Source organism: Nicotiana tabacum, chromosome 5, assembly GCF_000715075.1.
Source record: "Nicotiana tabacum cultivar K326 chromosome 5, ASM71507v2, whole genome shotgun sequence".
NCBI classification, from domain to species: domain Eukaryota; kingdom Viridiplantae; phylum Streptophyta; class Magnoliopsida; order Solanales; family Solanaceae; genus Nicotiana; species Nicotiana tabacum.
In genome coordinates, this window is record NC_134084.1 from 106,737,525 (window position 1) to 106,757,706 (window position 20,182).

The 20,182-nt window shown below is 33.3% G+C and overlaps 1 long non-coding RNA gene across 4 annotated transcripts; it reads left to right on the forward strand.

Annotated features, from left to right (window-relative positions):
- Positions 1-430: 430 nt before the first annotated feature.
- Positions 431-2,681, forward strand: LOC107820568 (uncharacterized). Of its 4 annotated transcripts, none has more exons than XR_001655947.2 (5): positions 431-618; positions 1,160-1,223; positions 1,641-1,693; positions 1,929-2,007; positions 2,262-2,681. It is a non-coding gene; the product is annotated as an uncharacterized LOC107820568 (long non-coding RNA). The 4 variants fall into 4 exon arrangements; XR_001655948.2 differs by having other exon boundaries at positions 432-618; positions 1,160-1,208; XR_001655945.2 differs by lacking the exon at positions 1,641-1,693 and having other exon boundaries at positions 440-618.
- Positions 2,682-20,182: the final 17,501 nt, after the last annotated feature.

Genomic DNA, 20,182 nt, shown 5'->3' on the forward strand with positions numbered 1-20,182 from the left:
GGTTCATATTTTTGGAGTTAAAGATTAGTTATTTTACCCAATTCAAATAAGGAATATATTAGGCATAAAGTTTTTTTATAATTTAATCATACTTTAATTGTAAAATTTATATACGGTAAAATTTTAATGATTTTAAAGTCCTAATTATAAGGACTTATTACTTGATTCAAATAAGGAAATATTTAATAAGTAATAAATTTGGTTTAATTTAAACTCCTAAATATTAGCTAGCAGAATAATCAAATGACTATTTTGTCTGGTGTGAACACTATTTTAAAAGGGTAAAAAAAACGAACAATATTTCGCTAAGGGCCTTCGTGCTTTTAATATAGTATAGATATAGATATTGTGTAGGTACTCGTGCACAAATATATGAAAAGTTAAAGGCTAAGTTACAAATAAATAAGAAACGAAAAATAGAAAGAATAAAAAAAAAAAAAAGATTCCCTTAAAGACCTAAAGTTACGCCTCTCTCAATTCCCTTAAAGACCTAAAAAAATTCAGACTCCCATACGATTTCCCCCCAAAATCTATCGGCACCATCTCTCCCAATCCTTCCACACTCTAACCAACCATCCCAGAACCCTCGTCCTCCTCTTGGAAAACATAACCGTCAAGGTATGGCCAACCTAGTCTTTCTTTTGTTTCTCTTCTTAATTTTGATTGTTACCACTGCTTTCCTAAGATTCTTGATTGGGAATAGTTCTTTTCAGTTTCATCATTACAGTGTGGCAGAAAAATGTCAATCCCTGCTTTAGCTATATTGATTAGTGCCAAGAATTTAAAAGATTGCCAAATTCAAAGCAATGAATTTGGAATGTCTCCAATTATTATGAATGGAGGAGCTTTTTTGTATATTTTAATTCCTAGATTTGCCTTTTATAATCTGTTTAAATTAGTTTGTTGTATGAAATGGGAATTAGTAGTTCAATCTTGATTTATGTCATACTAAGTCAGGACAAGCCTTTTTTCCTATAATTTCTTGTATATTGTTTATTCTTCATTACCTCCATTTGCAGATTGGGATCTTAAATGGCTTTTTGGGTTGTGCACAGTTTACAGTTATATGCACACAAAAAAACTATGCTAATAAATTTTCTCTATTAGAGTAGGTATTGTTCACAGTTGTAGTGGTTAATATCTATGTGAATATTTGCAGAGAGCAAATGAGTTCGCGAGGCACAATTTTCACCCAAACTTGATGATCAGTTGAGTGGATATAGGTTGAGTATCTGTATTCATTTGATGTGTAACTTACTAAATAAATAGTCATATGGAAATGCATCTTTGCTTTCTATATATTTTTTGCACTTCTTGTGGCAGCTAGCAATGAAGGAAGCATGCAAATAGGTGAAAAAGAGTTGGTTGTTAAAATATTACCATCCCTTTATTTCTAAAACTTCAATACAACAATTAGGATAAAGCCATAACTCCTAAACACTTGTAGACGCTATCCAATGAATTTGCTGAGATAGTAGGAAAACTTCTCAAACATACAGTATAAATATTCCAACAACTTATAAGGGTGAAATTATGAGATGCATTAGCACAATCATTTGTAAGCATATGCTCCAAATTTATGTTGCACTATGGTGATGAGGTTCATTCCTTTTTAATTAAACCTGAATGAGTCTTTTCAGGCAATTGCATTATGGGCATCAATGTAGAAACAAACAAGTGTAATAATCATGAGGTATATATGATACTTCACTCTTTCTCAAAACAAATTCAATTGGATATACTAACCAGTGAAGGATGGAGTATTTACAAAATTCTTGTTAAAATCTATAGGACTTCTGAAATTTTATTGAGAATAGTAATATTTTAATCTAGGACTGTTTGTTGTTATGAAATGGGTGTGATTTGAACTAGTTTAGCTTGTGATCTTTACTTGATCCAAGAAATATGAGAATATAATTTTTGGGCAGTTACAAACTTAAGGATTTACAAGACCTCAGACTTGGAAACGCTTCGTTATCAGATACTAAGAAGAATGCAACTTATGAGGTTGGTAGTATTTTCTTATAGTGTTGTGCTTCAAATTAAGAACTGCTAAATAAGGCTTATGTTTTGAACGGTTTCCAGTCTTTTGGTATATACATTACATTAATAATCTTAAGGTTTTAAAGAAGCAGGTTGTTGTTTCTGGCAGAATCTTACCCTACCAAAGAAACGGTTGTTCAATTCAAACGTGATTAACAAGTCCCAACTAGTTAATGTACTAAACTTATGGCGTGGATGTCATTTTTTTTTATATACAGGTTAGAGTCTATGACTCGTTCATATATAATTGTAGACGAGAAGGTGGCAGTCCTGCAAGATTAGGAGGGTAACATGGCAGTCTTTACTGCGCCCTTCTTGATATCCATAAGAAGAACAATTTCTTTCACGCATTTGGTACAAATACAATCCACTAATGTGTCTCAACTCGCGATCGGAACCTGGTATTAGAAAAGCATTGGAGCACTTTTGGGTTTTCACTTCTCTTCATAGTCCGCTGATGGTTATCATCACTATCCAGTCTCACATTAGCTAGTTTTCTTTTAAAACTTTATTATTCGTATTGTAAAAGAATTATGTATGAAATTATTCTTTATCTTGTAAAAGAATACTGTTACATTTTGAGTGTAACAATATTTTAGTATTTTAATTTATCTTTGAATGATACTGTTGACCTTTAATTATGTATTCTTACTAATGTATATCATTTATTAAAAACAATTGAATATATTTTGCTAAAAATTTATATATTTGAGCTAAAATATGGATTGTTAGCTACAATATATAAATTCTTGTGGCTAAAGCTGATCGTGGCAAACTTTTCAGTTTATTGCTACGAAATTATGGAATTTATAGCTAAAAGTATGAATTCTTAGCTACAATATAAAAATTATTGTGGCAAATACTTTAATGTATTGCTATGGACTTTTGAACTCATAGCTAAACACAATTACTATTGCCACGAGAATAAATTATAAATTTAGCCACAAAAGTTGAGCTTGCGTGGCAAATAAATTAAATCTTTTGCTACAACACAAAATCTTGTAGCTACAATATGAAAATAGCAACAAATTTTATTTGTCGTGGCAAAAGAATAAAATCACTTGCTACAAGTATATTTTTTGTGGCAAGAAATTTTTACTATCACAGCTACAACATAAAAAGAATTCGTGACAATAAGTATTAGTCCTTAGCCTCGGAACATGTAAAGTTTGTAGCTAACTTTTAGCTACGCTACATTTTGCTACGAATGCTACGGAAAAAAATATTGTGGCTAAAGTGTTTAGCCACATAAATTTTTATATTTAGCTACAATGTATTTCGTAGCTATAGATACTTTATGTTGTAGTGTGGAACGTTGAATTGTATTGTTAGGTAAATTTTTTTTGTTTTATGTATATTTACTATACTTTGACTTCCCGTAACTTTTTGGCGTATTTAGTTTTTTATATTTTGATATCTCTTGGTAAAAATTCTGGTTTCGCTATTGATCACATTCCATTCATATCTTCATTTCCATAGAAACTTATTTGCACCATATAAACAAATAAATGCATGATATGTGTTTGCACATCCACTTTCTTATTTAACCATAGTTAATTAATATATGAATCACCTAATCATGGTAAGTTTATATAATTTGGTGTAAATACTCGATATGAGTAAATTTTATCGTCGGTAGGGTCGTAGGAAGCCCGATATAAAACCGAGTTTCATATATTGCTATGCTTCACTAGGGTAAAGAATTGTTGTATAAAAGAAATCAAGGTAATTTCATATATCAAATTTGCTATGATAAATACTAGTTATGCATATTAAGTTCATGTATGCAATTTTTGTCGTAATCATATTTCGAAGACATTAGTTTCTGAGTCCCCAATCCTTTATGGAAAGACCTCTAGAAGTTAGCTGTAAACTGAGCTCCTCTATCCGAGATAATAGATATAGGGACACTATGAATTCATACTATCTCCTTAATGTAAAGCCTTGCAGAATCCTCTGCGGAATATGTAGTCATAACAGACAGAAAATGGGTTGATTTTGTAAGTCTATCAACAATAACCCATATAGAATTGAACTTACGTTGTGTACGAGTTAAACCTACAATGAAATCCATATTGATTATTTCCCACTTTCAAATCGGAATCTCTATAGCCTGTAATAATCCACCGAGTTTTTGATGCTCAATCTTAACCTGCTGACAGTTAGGGCATTGAGCAAAAAACTTCGCTATATCCTTTTCATTCCGTCCCACCAATATACTTACCTAATATCATGATACATCTTAGTTGCTCCTGGATGGATAGAATGACGAGAATAGTGAGTTTCTCCCATAACCTGCTAACGCAACCCTGCAACATTAGGGACACATAATCGTCCTCGATGTCTGAGGACCCCATATTCTGTAATCTCAAATGGTGTTTCTCCTTTTGAGGGGTTGTGTCCTTATAATAAACTAACACAGGATCCTCGTACTGGTGTTCCTGCACTTCAGTTACTAAAGAGGATGTTGCCGTATCCTGAATAGTAAATCCAATATCACCTGAGTCCAGTAACCGAACTCCAAGATTAGATAGCTGATGAATCTCATGGGCTATTCCACTATTCTCTAGCTGTAAATATGACAGGCTACCCATAGATCTACGGTTGAGAGCGTCGGCTACTACGTACGCCTTCCCTAGTATAAAATATCAACATCATAGTCTTTAAATAGCTCCAACCATCTCCTTTGACATAAATTTAATTCCTTTTGCTTGAAGATATATTGGATGCTCTTATGATCCATATGGATATTAACATGATGCCATACAAGTAGTGCCTCCATATCTTTAGTGCATGAATCACTACGGCTAACTCTAAATCGTGGGTCGGGTAATTCTTCTCGTGCTTTCTTAGTTGTCTAGAAGAATAAGCTACAACCTTACCACGCTGCGTCAATACACAACCCAATTCAACACCCGAAGCGTCACAATAGATAACATAACCATCGGTCCCTTTTAGGAGCGTTAGAACCGGTGCTGAAGTTAATGTGTCCTTCAATGCCTGGAAACTTCGTTCGCAAACATCAGTCCATTGAAACTTTGCTCCCTTCTGAGTCAAAATTATTTTTCATAAAATAAGAGTGTAGATAGACGAATGCCTTTCAATTCAACACATGAAAGAAAGGCAATGGGGGCAGTGAAGAAGATGAAAATGATTTTTTTGTTCAAGAAACACAAACTTGACACGCATTTATACGGAAATGGAGAGTGGGCCCTACAATATGGGCCTATGAAGTGGGCTGGCTCTGTTCATTGATCTTGTGGACCCTCAGATTGGTGCCTTGAGTTTGTTACGCAAATAACCGACTAGATTTAATGTTTACTTTTTTTAATGGATATACATATATTACACATTGATTGTATATAATTATACATATATTATACATGAACTATATATATATATTATATATTCGCCGGCTATTTTTAGTTTGAAAGATTAGGTGAGCGATTATTTGGATTAGTTCTTCATGTAAAAAGTTTTGAGAAATATATGTTTTAGTTCCTCCAAAAAATAATAACCAATAAAATATATAATTTTTTGTATACATAATATATTATATATATTTTTTAATTATTTGGTGTAATTGGTGTCGGCGGACCCGACTAATTTTGTATTTTGCCGTAAATTTTTCTGAAAGAGTTAAAAATACAAAAGGTATTAAAAATAGGGGACCATTTGAAGCTAGGCCAAACAAGCAGAAAAAGAGGAGCGTAACTGCTTATGCACTGTTCAAGACATCTGCTACTTTATTGGTTATAGACAATAGTATTCTGCTAAGTCACTGGTTGTTGTAGTAAATAATCAAATTTACCATGGGCAATTTTTCACGGGGCGCCCTATTTGACGCCCCCATTTAACCTATACTTAATTTTTTTAAAAGTTTTAATTTGTACCCAATTTTTAAATAACTTCAGCCCCTTTCTTCTCCTCCTCCTTCATTTTCTTCTTCTTCTATTAACAACTGAAAGGCACTATGGTTAATTCTCTAATACTACCACCATTCCTGACATACCAGACAACACAACTTCCTTTTTCTTTTTCTTTTTTTCTTTTTTAGAGCATGGCCAAATCAAACAGGTTGGTTCACAAACGGGACAAACTTTTGTAGAGGAAAGAAGAACTCATACTTGGCTTCTTATGTGACTGCAAAACTTTGACCTGACATATTTAGTAATGGCTTTGTTTCTTTTTTGTAGGTCCTGGATGAGATTCATCGACAATCTTTCACACTTTCGCTATCTACGCTTTCGCTTCCAGCTCCAGATTCCGTTGTGGACTCATTTCCTCTCAAGTCTCACAAGATGTTAGGAGCTGTAGACAATGCACCCACAGATATCCAACAGTACGTCTTCTTAACTATCGAAAAAGTGAAAGAAACAAATACCTATGAACAAGGGGAGGATTACGCTCATGGTGTAAATAGGCTAAAACAAGTTTGTCGGTCCCGTCTACTAGAATGCTGAAGTTTTGCGTGATTGTCTTTGCTACACTTTCAATTTTTTTTTGTAAAGCGGACACAAGTTAAAACGTGATCCAAAAAGTGGGTATAGATGCAAATGCCCCCCAATTTTTTAGAGTATATGTGCAGAGCCAAGGCAATGGTCCAGCGTTGGATTTATACCCGATAGTTTGGATATCAGAACATAAATTTATATTTAAAAATTTATTAAAATTATAACAAATAATATGTTTGAATTCATAATTTTAAAGATATAATGAACTCAATACAAAAAGTTTTAAGATTAAACCGTAAAACTTAAATGATTGTTGTCATTAGGAGAAAAAAAAGGGAAGAGATCGGAGAAAGAAATATCAAAGAGTTTAAGGGCCTGTTTGGCCAATAAAAAAAGATTCCTTTTTTTCAATTTTTTTTTCCACTTTTTTTCGGAATTAGCGTTTGGCCATGAAAATTTCTATTTTTCACTTGAAGCTGAATTTCGGAATTTAAAACACTCCAAAAAGCTGTTTTTCAAAATTTTCACATCAAAGCACTCACAATAATTTAAAAACAGCTTCAAACTGTATTAATGTCCAAACACAACTCTAATTTTCAAATATCATTTTCAACCTAAATTTTTTTCACTTAATTTAGGAATTTCCCAATTCTTATGTCCGTGCCCACTTATTTTCCACCTTTAATTTCTTCCTCATTCTCTATTCCCTACCTCCTATATAATAAAAACAAGAAAAGTTGTTAAATAAATAAGAAAAGGCGTAGGGCTGCAAAATTTGCTGGCTTTTCTTATTCTTTCCTGTGGACGTGTCATTAGACTAATGGCTTGCAATTCTGCAATTACCTAGGCGCCAAAGTATTCCTTTCATGTCAATTAAATGATATAGTTAACTTTGTATGAAATGTAAAAAAGAAATAAGTATTTTTAAAACTTATTATATTAAATATGTCATAATATTTATATAACTATTAAAACTCACAACTAAGGGCTCTTTTGGTTGGTGTAATATGCGGACTAATCACTAATACGTTGTTTGGTTTCGATCTTCCTTTTTTTGGTATAAATAAAACTCGCATAATTTATGCAGGAATATATATTATATTATCTTATCTGGCAAAAATATGAATTAAAAATACATGTATTAGCCGGGATTTAAACAATATTTAACAAAAATTAAACTTATATAATTATTACTACAATTAAGCACAGATTTCAATTGCATTTAACTTTAAAGTTCTTATCCTTTGAGATTGGGGCTTGTCGTAAATAGTCTCCCTACATCTACAAGATAGAATAAGGTTTGTGTATATATTACTTTTTTCGAACAATTACACTGGTTTTATTGCTGTTATATTATTTAACTTTAAAGTTCCAAATGATTTTGGGAAGACTCACAAATCACCTCATCATGAGGTCTTAGCATCTGTTAGCATACACGTCAATTATTAGTAGTGACAGCACCTACAGCATTGAAAGTAATCAGAATTTGTCGTTTTCAAATGAGAATTAAATAATGGTCATTAAGTCTTGTAGCTCAAGGAAATATCATATTTACTAAGATTATTAGATTAATATATCCAAGAATGCAAGCCAAAACGAAAAAGTGGTAATCAAGCAAAATTTGACGCAACTATAGTTTCACAGATTATCCCCAAAAGTTGTATCCACAAGTTTATTATCCAGAACTCCTTATGTTATAATAAACTAGAAAATAAATCTTTTGAAAATAGGTATTTGGAGAATATTTGCCTTGAAGTAAAAAAAAAAAATACTCGTGAAAATTAAAATTGTATTTGGATGTGAACTTTCCGATCTCCACCTCTACCGGCCCTACCCTTACCAATATGTCAAAGGGTCCAAAATAATGGCTCATAATTGTGTCAATGGGTATTATGGTCCTTACAAGGTCCCCATTTGATTACTTGAACAAATTAAAAAAAAGTTGCCAAACTGTTGGAATTAAGAAAAATAAAATAAAAGGAAGCATCAGAAGGCGTCTCTTTCTCAATTACACAAAACTTTTTAAAAGGCAAGGAATTTCGTAATCTATTTATATGGAATGATATCAATAAAAATAGCAAATGAAGAAGAAATTCCAATAATAATTGTTGTTATGTTTTGTTATTATTATTATTGATGTTGCCTCCTCCGTTGTCATCAAACGAAAAGCTTAGAATTTCTGCAGCATGGAAAAAACTTTCAACTCTTTAGACAAAGGGGAATGTTTTTCTATTTGAGATAAAGGGCGTTAGATTCTAATCCCAATTTAAGTAGCCGAACATTAATTAAGTAAATTAAATATGGTTATCAATTGATGGAAATAATTCAGACCTGTCTTCTTATTCGATGAGACACATGTTACTAGTCTATATAGGGATGGCAATTGAGGCGGGGCGGGCAGGGAAAACTCTTAATGGAGAGGGGTAGGTAAAGATCTAAATAGGACGGGGCGGGGCGGGGCGGGGCAGGGTAGGGCAAAAAACAATTTTTGAAAAAAATTAATGGGTTAGGGCAGGGCAAGACGTAGAGCTGTTGAAATTGCTTAACAGTGTACAACTTGTTTTAGAAATTTGAAGCTTCAGCTTTAAACAAGAGATCCATTTCCCAGGAAGATTGTTAAGAAAATTCATCTAATTAAATTGCTCCTAACAGTGAAATACTAGCTTTAACTTTCAAAATTTGAATATCTGCATCCAGTTATTATTGCATTAAATTTAATAAATTGATAATTGTTATGAATAGAATTCTATTTAGAGTGAATGTCTATCTTGTAGAGAGTTTTACTTTGTGGCTAAGTCATTTTTCCCCTATAAATAGAGGAATCTTACCCCATTGTAAATCATCTCAATATCAATAAGAATTCTCTCTGCTTTTCTCTGCAATACTATTCTTCTTCTTTTATTATTTTATAACACGTTATCAGCACGAGACTCTACCGTCTCAAGAAACTCTTTGAGAAGATTAAGCAAATATGAATATCTCACAAAACAAACTTGGATCAAAGTTCAATTGTAAAAATATTTGTTTAATTGATTTATGTACGACACATATAATATTCAAAGAGAAGAAATATTTCTCTCATTTAAATATGTGTAAGACAGATGTTACTACAATTTCTGGTAGTAGTAAATTAATTGGAGGCTCTGGAAGAGCTACTATAACTCTGCCTAAAGGAACAATACTTATCATAGAGAATGCAATGTTCTCCTCCAAGTCCAAGAGGAACTTGTTGAGTTTTAAAGATATCCGTCGAAATGGATATCATATTGAGACAATAGATGAGAATAATCTTGAATATCTCATCATTACCAAGAATGTATCTGGCCAAAAGAGGGTTATTGAGAAGTTCCAATCTTTATCTTGTGGCCTGTATTGGACAAGAATTAGTGCAATTGAGGCACATTCTACCGTAAACCAAAAGGTTACTGATTCCAATACTTTTGTACTTTGGCATGATCGATTGGGACACCCTGAATCAATTATGATGAGACGAATTATTGAAAACTCAAATGGGCATTCATTAAAGAATTTAAAGATTCTTTTAAATAATGAATTTTCTTGCACTTCTTGTTATCAAGGCAAATTAATTAATAGACCATCACCAACAAAGGTGGGAATTGAGTCCCCTGCGTTTTTGGAACGTATACAAGGGGACATTTGTGGACCTATTCACTCACCTAGTGGGTCGTTTAGATATTTTATGGTCTTAATAGACGCATCTTCTATATGGTCTCATGTGTGCCTATTGTCATCTCGCAACCTCGCGTTTGCAAAATTAATGGCACAAATAATTCGATTACGGGCACAATTTCCCGATAATCCAATTAAGTCTATTAGACTTGATAATGCTGCCGAGTTTTCATCCCAAACATTTAACGATTATTGCTTATCAATTGGTATAAAAGTGGAGCATCCTGTAGCTTATGTTCACACTCAAAATGGTCTTGCAGAGTCTTTAATTAAACGTCTGCAATTGATAGCAAGACCGTTACTCATGAAAACGAGGCTGCCCACTTCTGTTTGGGGTCACGCCATTTTGCATGCAACAATGCTAGTTCGTCTCAGACCGACAAATTATCATAAATATTCCCTGTTGCAATTAGGTTTGGGTCATGAACCTAATATATCCCATTTAAGAATTTTTGGATGCGCAGTATATGTGCCTGTAGCACCGCCATATCGCACCAAAATGGGCCCGCAAAGAAAGTTAGGAATATATGTTGGGTTTGAATCGCCCTCCATTATTCGCTATCTTGAAACATTAACGGGGGATTTATTCACTGCTCGATTTGCAGACTGTCGATTCGATGTGACACTTTTCCCAAAATTAGGGGGAGAAGTTGGTGAAACCAAATGGGAAATTTTGTGGAAAAATCCATCATTATCTCATGTTGTTCCACGTGCCTTTATTTGTGAAAAAAAGGTGCAAAAGATTATCCATTTGCAGAGAATAACAAATCAAATGGCAGATGCATTTATGAATTTGAAAAGGATAACAAAATCACATATCCCTGCAGAGAATGTTCCAATCCGTATTGATGTCCCTATTGGACAATCTTCTAGTGTCATAGCTAATGAGTCAAATGCACGCCTAAAACGTGGTATACCATTAGGTTCTAAGGATCGAAATCCTAGAAAAAGGAAAACAAATGATCAAAATGACACTACGAAAGAATCTTACGAAGAAATCCACGATTTAATAAATTCTGAGATTCATGAGTTAACCACTGAGCCCGAGACTCAAGAAAATAAGGAACTATCAATAAATCCAATCGATATTGAGACAAATTTGAATCGAGTGGATATAATGGTGGATTATATCTTTGCATATAATGTTGCATCTAGCATTATGCAAGAAAGTAAGGATCTTGAACCTCAATCTGTTGGAGAATGTTGACAAAGACTTGATTGGCCAAAATGGCAAGAAGCAATCCAATCAGAATTGAATTCACTTGCAAAACGTGAAGTTTTTGGGCCTGTAGTCCAAAAACCTAATGGTGTTAAGCCTGTTGGTTATAAATGGGTCTTTTTACGCAAGAGAAATGAGAAAAACAAGGTACAAAGATATAAGGCACGCCTTGTTGCACAAGAATTTTCACAAAGGCCCGGTGTCGATTATGAAGAGACATATTCACCCGTTATGGATGCTATTATATTTCGTTATCTCATTAGTTTTGCTGTCCATGAAAAGGTTGACATGCATTTAATGGATGTGGTTACCGCCTACCTTTACGACTCACTTGATAATGAGATATACATGAAAAATTCCGAGGGATTCAAAATGCCTAAAGCAAATAATTCAAAGTCCCGGGAAATGTTTTCAATCAAATTGCAAAGATCGTTGTATGGTCTAAAGCAATCAGGACGAATGTGGTATAATCGTCTTAGTGAGTATTTATTAAAGGAATGCTATATAAATGATGCCATTTACCCATGTGTTTTTATAAAGAAAACAACATCGGAATTTGTTGTACTTGCCGTATATGTTGATGGCATAAATCTTATTGAAACTCCTATAGAACTCCAAAAGGCAATTGATTATTTAAAAAGGAATTCGAGATGAAAGATCTCGGAAAGACAAAATTATGTCTTGGTTTGCAAATCGAACATTTGGCAAAAGGAATTTTTGTTCATCAATCTGCCTACATAGAAAAGGTATTGAAACGGTTTTATATGGATGTAGCACATCCATTAAGTACTCTGATGGTTGTTCGATCACTTGATGTGAATAAAGATCCATTCCGACCTCAAGATGAGAATGAATAGCTACTTGGTCCTGAAGTACCATATCTTAGTGCAATTGGTGCACTAATGTATCTTGCTAACACTACAAGACCTGACATAACTTTTTCAGTTAATGTCTTAGCAAGATATAGCTCTGCTCCCACAAGGAGACACTGAAATGGAATCAAACACATATTGCGGTATCTAAAAGGGACTACCGATATGGGTTTATTTTATAGCAATAATTGTAGTCCTGATCTTGTTGGTTATGCCGATGCTGGGTATTTATCCGATCCACACAAGGCTCGATCTCAAACAGGTTATGTGTTTACCTATGGAGGCACTGCCATATCTTGGCGATCGACTAAGCAATCAATTGTGGCTACTTCATCTAATCATGCTGAGATAATTGCTATTCATGAAGCAAGTCGAGAGTGTGTGTGGTTGAGGTCTATAATACATCTTATTCGAGACAAATGTGGTTTGATATGTGACAAACTACCCACGATTTTGTATGAAGACAATGCAACATGCATAGCTCAATTGAAGTGAGGATTCATAAAAGGAGATAGGGCAAAACACATTTCACCAAAGTTATTTTTCACACATGATCTTCAAAAGAATAATGATATCATTGTGCAACAGATTCATTCAAGTGATAATATGGCTGATTTGTTCACCAAGTCTCTACCGACGTCAACCTTCAAGAAGCTAATACACAAGATTGAGATGCGAAAGCTCAAGGATGTGAAATGATGCTCTCATCAGGGGGAGTTTAATGCGAGTTGCACTCTTTTTTTCCTTACAAGGTTTTGTCCCACTAGGTTTTCCTTTCAAGGTTTTTAATGAGGCAACCGAAGGGCGTATAGTTAGATATGTGTACTCTTTATCCTTTTCTAGAATTTTTTCTCACATTGGGTTTTATTTTAGTTAAGGTTTTAACGAGGCACATTAGTTATTGAATAAACAATCAAGGGGGAGTGTTATGAATAGAATTCTATTTCGAGTGAATGTCTATCTTGTAGAGAGTTTTACTTTGTGGCTAAGTCATTTTCCGCCCTATAAATAGAGGGGTCTTACCCCATTGTAAATCATCTCAATATCAATAAAAATTCTCTCTCTGCTTTTCTCTACAATACTATTCTTCTTCTTTTATTGTTCATAACAATAATGTATTTTAAAATAACAGATAATGAATGAAAGTGATGCTTAGTTGTGCAATTTTACAGTCCAATTAGTTCACTAACTTAAAAAAGAATATTGTAACGTAAGGAAACAAAAATTTCAAAAGTGACTTAAGCAGATAGCTATTTACTTGGGCTGAAACATTAATTTAAGGGGATTTACTCTTTAATAAGCTATACTATAATATTGATAAAAATTATATTTTATGCAATTGATACAAATAAACTATTTCATGTCAATAAAATACTTTTACTGGCACGTCAATTTTAAGTAAAGAGAAAATAAAGAGAAAAAAATGAAAGAAAATCTAAACGGGACAAGGCAGGGCGGGTCAAAAATTTGGAAAAAGGCTAAACGGGGCAGGGCGGGTCAAAATTTTAGTGGGTTAAGGCTTGCCCTGCCCCGCTCCGCCCCGTCCCAGTTGCCATCTCTAAGTCTATAATCATATTACTTAGAAAATCTATTACTCTCTCCGATCCATTTAAGTACTCCTTAAGGTTTACTTTAAATGATTTTTTTTGGTTGTTTCCACACATAACTTCCAGAAACCACTATGTTTTAGTGGTTATTAGCTAGTTGTAGCTTTCATTTACTATATCACTTCCTATAGCTATGTTTTCAGATTTTTTAGAGTGTATTCGATGTATTCAAGCTACTGTATTCATGAATACAATATCATTTCTAGGCGTGAAACATGAGATTACAACTAGACAGATTTTTGTATTCGAGTGTATTCAACTGTATTCATGGCGTGAAACATAGAACTACAGCTGGACAGATTATTGTATTCGATTGTATTCACAGCGTGAAACAGGGGATTACACTGTTTTTAAATGGAAAGTGAATCAATTAACATAATAGACTCCTAATATAACTCAACAAACCCAATTATAATGCACAAATTTTATATTTCCAGTTATAAAAAAGATTCTCAACCGAAAAATACCCCCAAAACATATCAATCTTCAGAGAAATTATATAATACATCTGAATACATAAATTATATTAATTAAAAAAAATATATGAATAAATTCATGGAATACAGCGAGACAATGAATACAATGAAATACATAGAATACAGCGGGATACATTGAAATACAATAAAAAAAGGACAATGAATTCAATGAAATACACAGAATATAGCGATATACATTGAAATACAATGAAAAAAAAGATAATGAATACAATGAAATACAGCGAGATACATTGAAATATATTAGAAAATTCAAGTTGCTCAGCCCCCAACTCCGTCGTCTTTGTTCAAGAACAACCCTAATGTCGCCTCGTTGAAGCAACATCATTATCCAGTCTTTGCTCACCGTCACCATTGCCTCCGATTGCCGACGATTAACACATAATTACCGCCGAAATATACAACACAAAATATCTGTTTGGTAGTAGATCTGGAAGCCAAAGGACTAATTGGGCAACTCCAATCTTGAACGGAAATAGAAGCTACTGTTACTGCTAGAATTGCATGAATTGTTGAAACCAAACGGTTGCAAAAATCAAAAGAACGAGTTGGAAATAATTTTCCTGTTAATAAAAATAATGTTGTCCATGATACAAGTCCAAAAACTATCAAATTTATGATTAACTCATCCATCTGGAAGAAAATTTTGGTAGTAGATCTTGAAGCCAAAGGACTAATTGCTCCAGTGACGATGACGGTGACAATTGCTCCAGCGTCCGGCGGAGGAGAAGACATAGGGAAGTAGAGAGAGGGAGAATAGATATGGGGTAGGGGATAGGAAAAATTTGAGGGGATATGAGAGAGAAAAACAATACAAAACTTATTTTATGGCTTAAGGGTAGGAGGTGACCATAAATAAATATTTGGCTATAAAAAATCAAAAGGTAACTATGAAATATAATTTTTTAAAAGGGTATTTATTTAAAATAAATAAGGTATCAACCTTTGCTATATGATGTAACTAATCCATTAAAAAATTTACCTTTTTGACATTAATTAACAATAAAATTGACTATATTAACCTTTATAATCCAAGACTCGTTACTCTAAGGGAAACTGTGGAAAATAAGAATTAGTTTCTTTTTTATATTTAGGAAAATTATTTTTTATGGAGCACAAAAAAGGTCAAGAAATTAATTAATGTGAATCGGAGAGAGTGATTTTTCAAGGGTTTTGCACCCACTTAAAAAGTCACGTTTTAATAGCATTAATTAAGTGAATTATTGTACTAAAAGATCCTTTATTTCTCCTTAAAGACTTCTTAGAAATTTGTTCTATTATTTATCAGATATAAGGGTAATTCTTAGGGGAAAAAACTAATACTTTCGTGGTTTCTTTATAAATTACTTATGTTGGACCCAGTTGAAAAAGTTATAAAATCACTTAAATGGGGCAGGACGGAATAAAATACTACTTAAGATGCTATATTATCTGCACACATTATGAGCTACACTAAATTAAATATGGATTTCAATGATGAAAATATTTTCGTGACCAGTCTTCGATCTAATTCGATGAGACACATGTTATTAGTATATAATCATAGTAATTAGAAAATTAATTGTGCACTACTTAAATACTACATATATTATCTGCACACATTATGAGCTAAACTAAATTAAATATGCCTTTCAATGATGAAAATAATTACTATTTAATTTGACCAGTCTTCAATCTAATTCGATGAGACACATGTTATTAGTATATAATCATAGTACTTAGAAAATTAATTGTGCACTACTTAGATGCTATATTATCTGCACACATTATGAGCTAATCTAATTATTTATTATTCAACAAGTTCTCTTTTTTTAATCCTTAGTGTAATCATCAATAACAGAAGATGCGGATCAATCTTTGGATTATGATTCATTGTTCTTGCCTACAAATCTACAATATATAATCTTTGGGCAGATATTTTTTTTCCGCATTATAGTAATACATATCTGAAACAAGCAATGACATAATTCCTATTTTATGAAGTAATAATTCAACATTTTTTAATAATATTCCCCCCTTTGCGCAATGATGTATGCGAATCAGCTGAGTGAAACTTGGTCATTATTATATTGTTTCACCTACTCGGCTACGTTTATAATTCTGCGCCACATAAATTATACTATTGTTATCTCTAGCAAGAAACAAAACAAATTAAATTATATATACTGTTGTTCTTGTACATAAAATAATGCATATAGATAAACATATTAGTACTAATTTTTGTGCATTTAAGGTAAAGCAGGGTCTTTTGGTTAATGACATAAAGGATAATAATTCAGAACAATAGCACGATACATGGATATTTTTATTTTTTTTGGACACTCAAATGTTACATTAGAAGAAAAGCTTTGGAGAAGAGCACGTTTATCATTTAATTGTTTCATTTCGGGAGATTATTGTAACAAGCATATTGCATTACGTTATCAATTAGTGGATTTTTCCATGTTAATCATCACAAAGCTTAACAATATTAACTACACATAGAAGATAGAATTGGTTCAAAAAAAGTATAACAACACGTTATTTCTCTAAGGATTATTATAATAAAGAGTCAACATTTGCGTCCCTTCAAATGCTTGAAAGTGCCTTTGTTTTTCGTGTTTATTTATGTGCAAGTGAATTATACATATACTATATTACCAATTACTCCCTCGGTTCACTTTTACTTGATACATTTTGACTTTTTACGCTCATTAACTAATAATAAAAAAATAAAAATATTCGGTATAAATATAAAAAATGGCATTGTTTGTCACTACAGTAGTTTATTTATAAATTCTTGAAATTGCTTGCAATAGATCTTGCTTACACCAATGCTCACACACACAAATTTGTGTTGGGACTACACTAAGTTCTTTATACAATATTCTTTTTACATGATTCATTTGTGTATATTGTTAATTTATTAATATATACTAATAATTTTATAGATTGCTCGAGAATTGTAGCCATTTTATATGAAAGGAGGTGGTTTCTAACTTTTTCTTCAAATTATACGAGAGGTGGAGAGCAAGGGCAAGGAGCATGTGAGATAAGCATAACTTCGTTAATGATTGACATGCATGTATATAAAGATATATACAAAGACTCCAACAACCTCAATTATATATTTTTTTGTGTTCCCAACATGTACTTTAAGAGACAACGAGGCCAACCTTTTGAAGGGCACGAAAGGTGAGTTCGGAACCAAAATGTGGTTCTTTTGGACAAGTAGCACCTTAATAGGTGTAAAAAAAAAGATGACATTTTTATATATAGCGCCCAAATACTGGGCGCTATACATTAACGTTAACTGTGCCGTTAATGTATAGCGCCGAGTATTTAGGCGCTATATATAAAAAGCTGACACTACAGGTATAGCGCCCAAAAATCCGGCGCTATATATATTTTTAAAAATCCGTCTTCCTCAAGACGACGATTCTGCTTCTTCTTCCTCAATATTTTAAATATTCATCTTCTTGGTTCCCCACTCCCATACCCGCTGCCCCACTATATAAAAATAAAAATAAAAATTGGGTCTCCCGTCACATAAAAGGTGAAGAACGTAGGTCCCACATTTTAGTAGAGCTTCGTATTATTGTTGATTCACATTTCCGGAGTCAAAATTTCAATCTATTTGCTTTCTGAAAATTCTAAATCGAGATATTTCGACTTATTTTAAGTTAAAACTTTTATAATAATGCATATTATTTGATTTGTATATGTTCTATTTCGGTTTGTGTTATTTTTTTTGAAACTAGTATGTTAAAGTTATCCGGATTTAATATTAGTATTTTATAAAAAAAATATAAATTTGTCAAATAAATTTGTCTGTTAATATCCTGATTTATATATATGTGTTTTCATGTCGTTTTGTGTTTTATTTGCAATTAAATTTATTTGTTATTTTTGTTTAGTTTAGATTATTTTTTAGCGTAGTAAAATGTAGACCTTTTTAGCGTAGTAAAATGTAGACCCTTTTAGCGTAGTAAAATTTAGAGCCTTGTAGTATAGTAATGTGTAGTATTTTGGCATAGAATTTCTTTTGTTTAAGTATCTTATACTGGTAGTTGAAAAAACTTTGTACAATTAAGTTAATAATTGTATCAATACAAATAATTACTAATGTTACTTTGGTGCCACTAGGCCTCAAAATATCGAGTCCGGAACCCATATGTATATATATATATATATATATATAATTTGTACAATTAAGTTATTAAAAATATGAATTTAAATTATAAAACAAACACATAATTATTAATGATAGTTTGGTGCCACTGGGCCTCAAAATATCGAGCCCGGAACCCATAGGTATATATATAATATATATATATATATAATTTGTACAATTAAGTTATTAAAAAATATGAATTTAAATTATAAAACAAACACATAATTATTAATGATAGTTTGGTGCTACAAGGACTCAAATATCGAGCCTGGAACCCAAGGTATAATTTTTGTATAACGCTAAAAATTGTGTATCTCAAAAAATTAATATTTAATATACAGAATAAAATACAATTAATGTTGTTTTAATTTACAGTTGACGACATGGACGCGACTATACATCCCGGCCCTCGGACATTGGATCTATTAGCCCTACAGCCCCAACATAGATCCGAGTATATATGGGACGGACAGTTGCTTACACAGACTTTCTGGGCCAGGAAAGTGGATCTATTGTGAGACTTTTTGAGTCATAGAGTCCTACATCCCCGCGTGGTCCATTACCTGGAGGAGATAGGATTATATAGGATTATTATGATTGGCCGGATACAGCTCGACTGGGCTTTGATCACGGACTTGATTGAGCGGTGGCGACCGGAAACGCACACTTTCCATCTGCCCATCAGCGAGGCCACCATCACACTCCAGGACGCTGAGATTTTATATGGCCTGTCCGATGATGGCTTGCCAGTTTTACTGCCTGCGGCCATGAGATATTATTTGCGGCAGTCTTATTGGGATATGCTGCAAATGCTCATGGGTTTCAGGCCGGAGGACGAGACTATAACGTCTGGGTCCAGTCGTATGCAGTTGGTCCCCATTAGAGACCACCTGGAGCAGATCCACTATACTATCACTGAGAGTCAGCGGAGGTAGATGTACAACGATATACGAGGTTGCTGTTGCTCCTTCTACTTGGGAGGATCTTATTCCCGAACACTTCGGGGAACCTAGTGAGCCTCCATTTTCTGCATCATATTGGCCGGTTCGAGGATACAACCATCTACAGCTGGGGTGGTGCTGTCATCTCATATTTGTACAGGCAGATGTGTCGGGCTTGCATCGGCACATAGAGAGACGTTGGTGGCTTTCTGCCACTTCTTTAGGTGACAACATATTAAAATAATATCCATTAGTTACAATTCTACCTAGTTATAGTTAATCTTATACTTTGCGTCAACTTTGTATGTTAGGTTTGGGCCTGGAAGAGATTTCTGCAATTTCAGCCACCTCTACCACAACTACCGGCTAATGTAGAAATTCTGCATCTCCCTCTAGCCTGTAGGTGGGTAATGCGTCGTACTCTTGCACGAGAGTATAATGCCCATCATAATCTCCCCCTTTGCAGGGAGTGTTGGATCTGCTGGAGGAGGTGAGGGGAATTGACCCCACCTACGCAACACTTTCCTATTCAACGTTATATGGTATGGTACCGCACTGTTTCCCGACTTTTTATCTGGAACTCAGTTCATCAGGCACACGATCGGTACGTCCCATACGCCGGGAGACACGAGGCCCTTGTATGTTTTTTGTTATTATTAATTATATACCTGTAATTTAGTGCCAAAGATGTAGTTTATATTTTTTACTT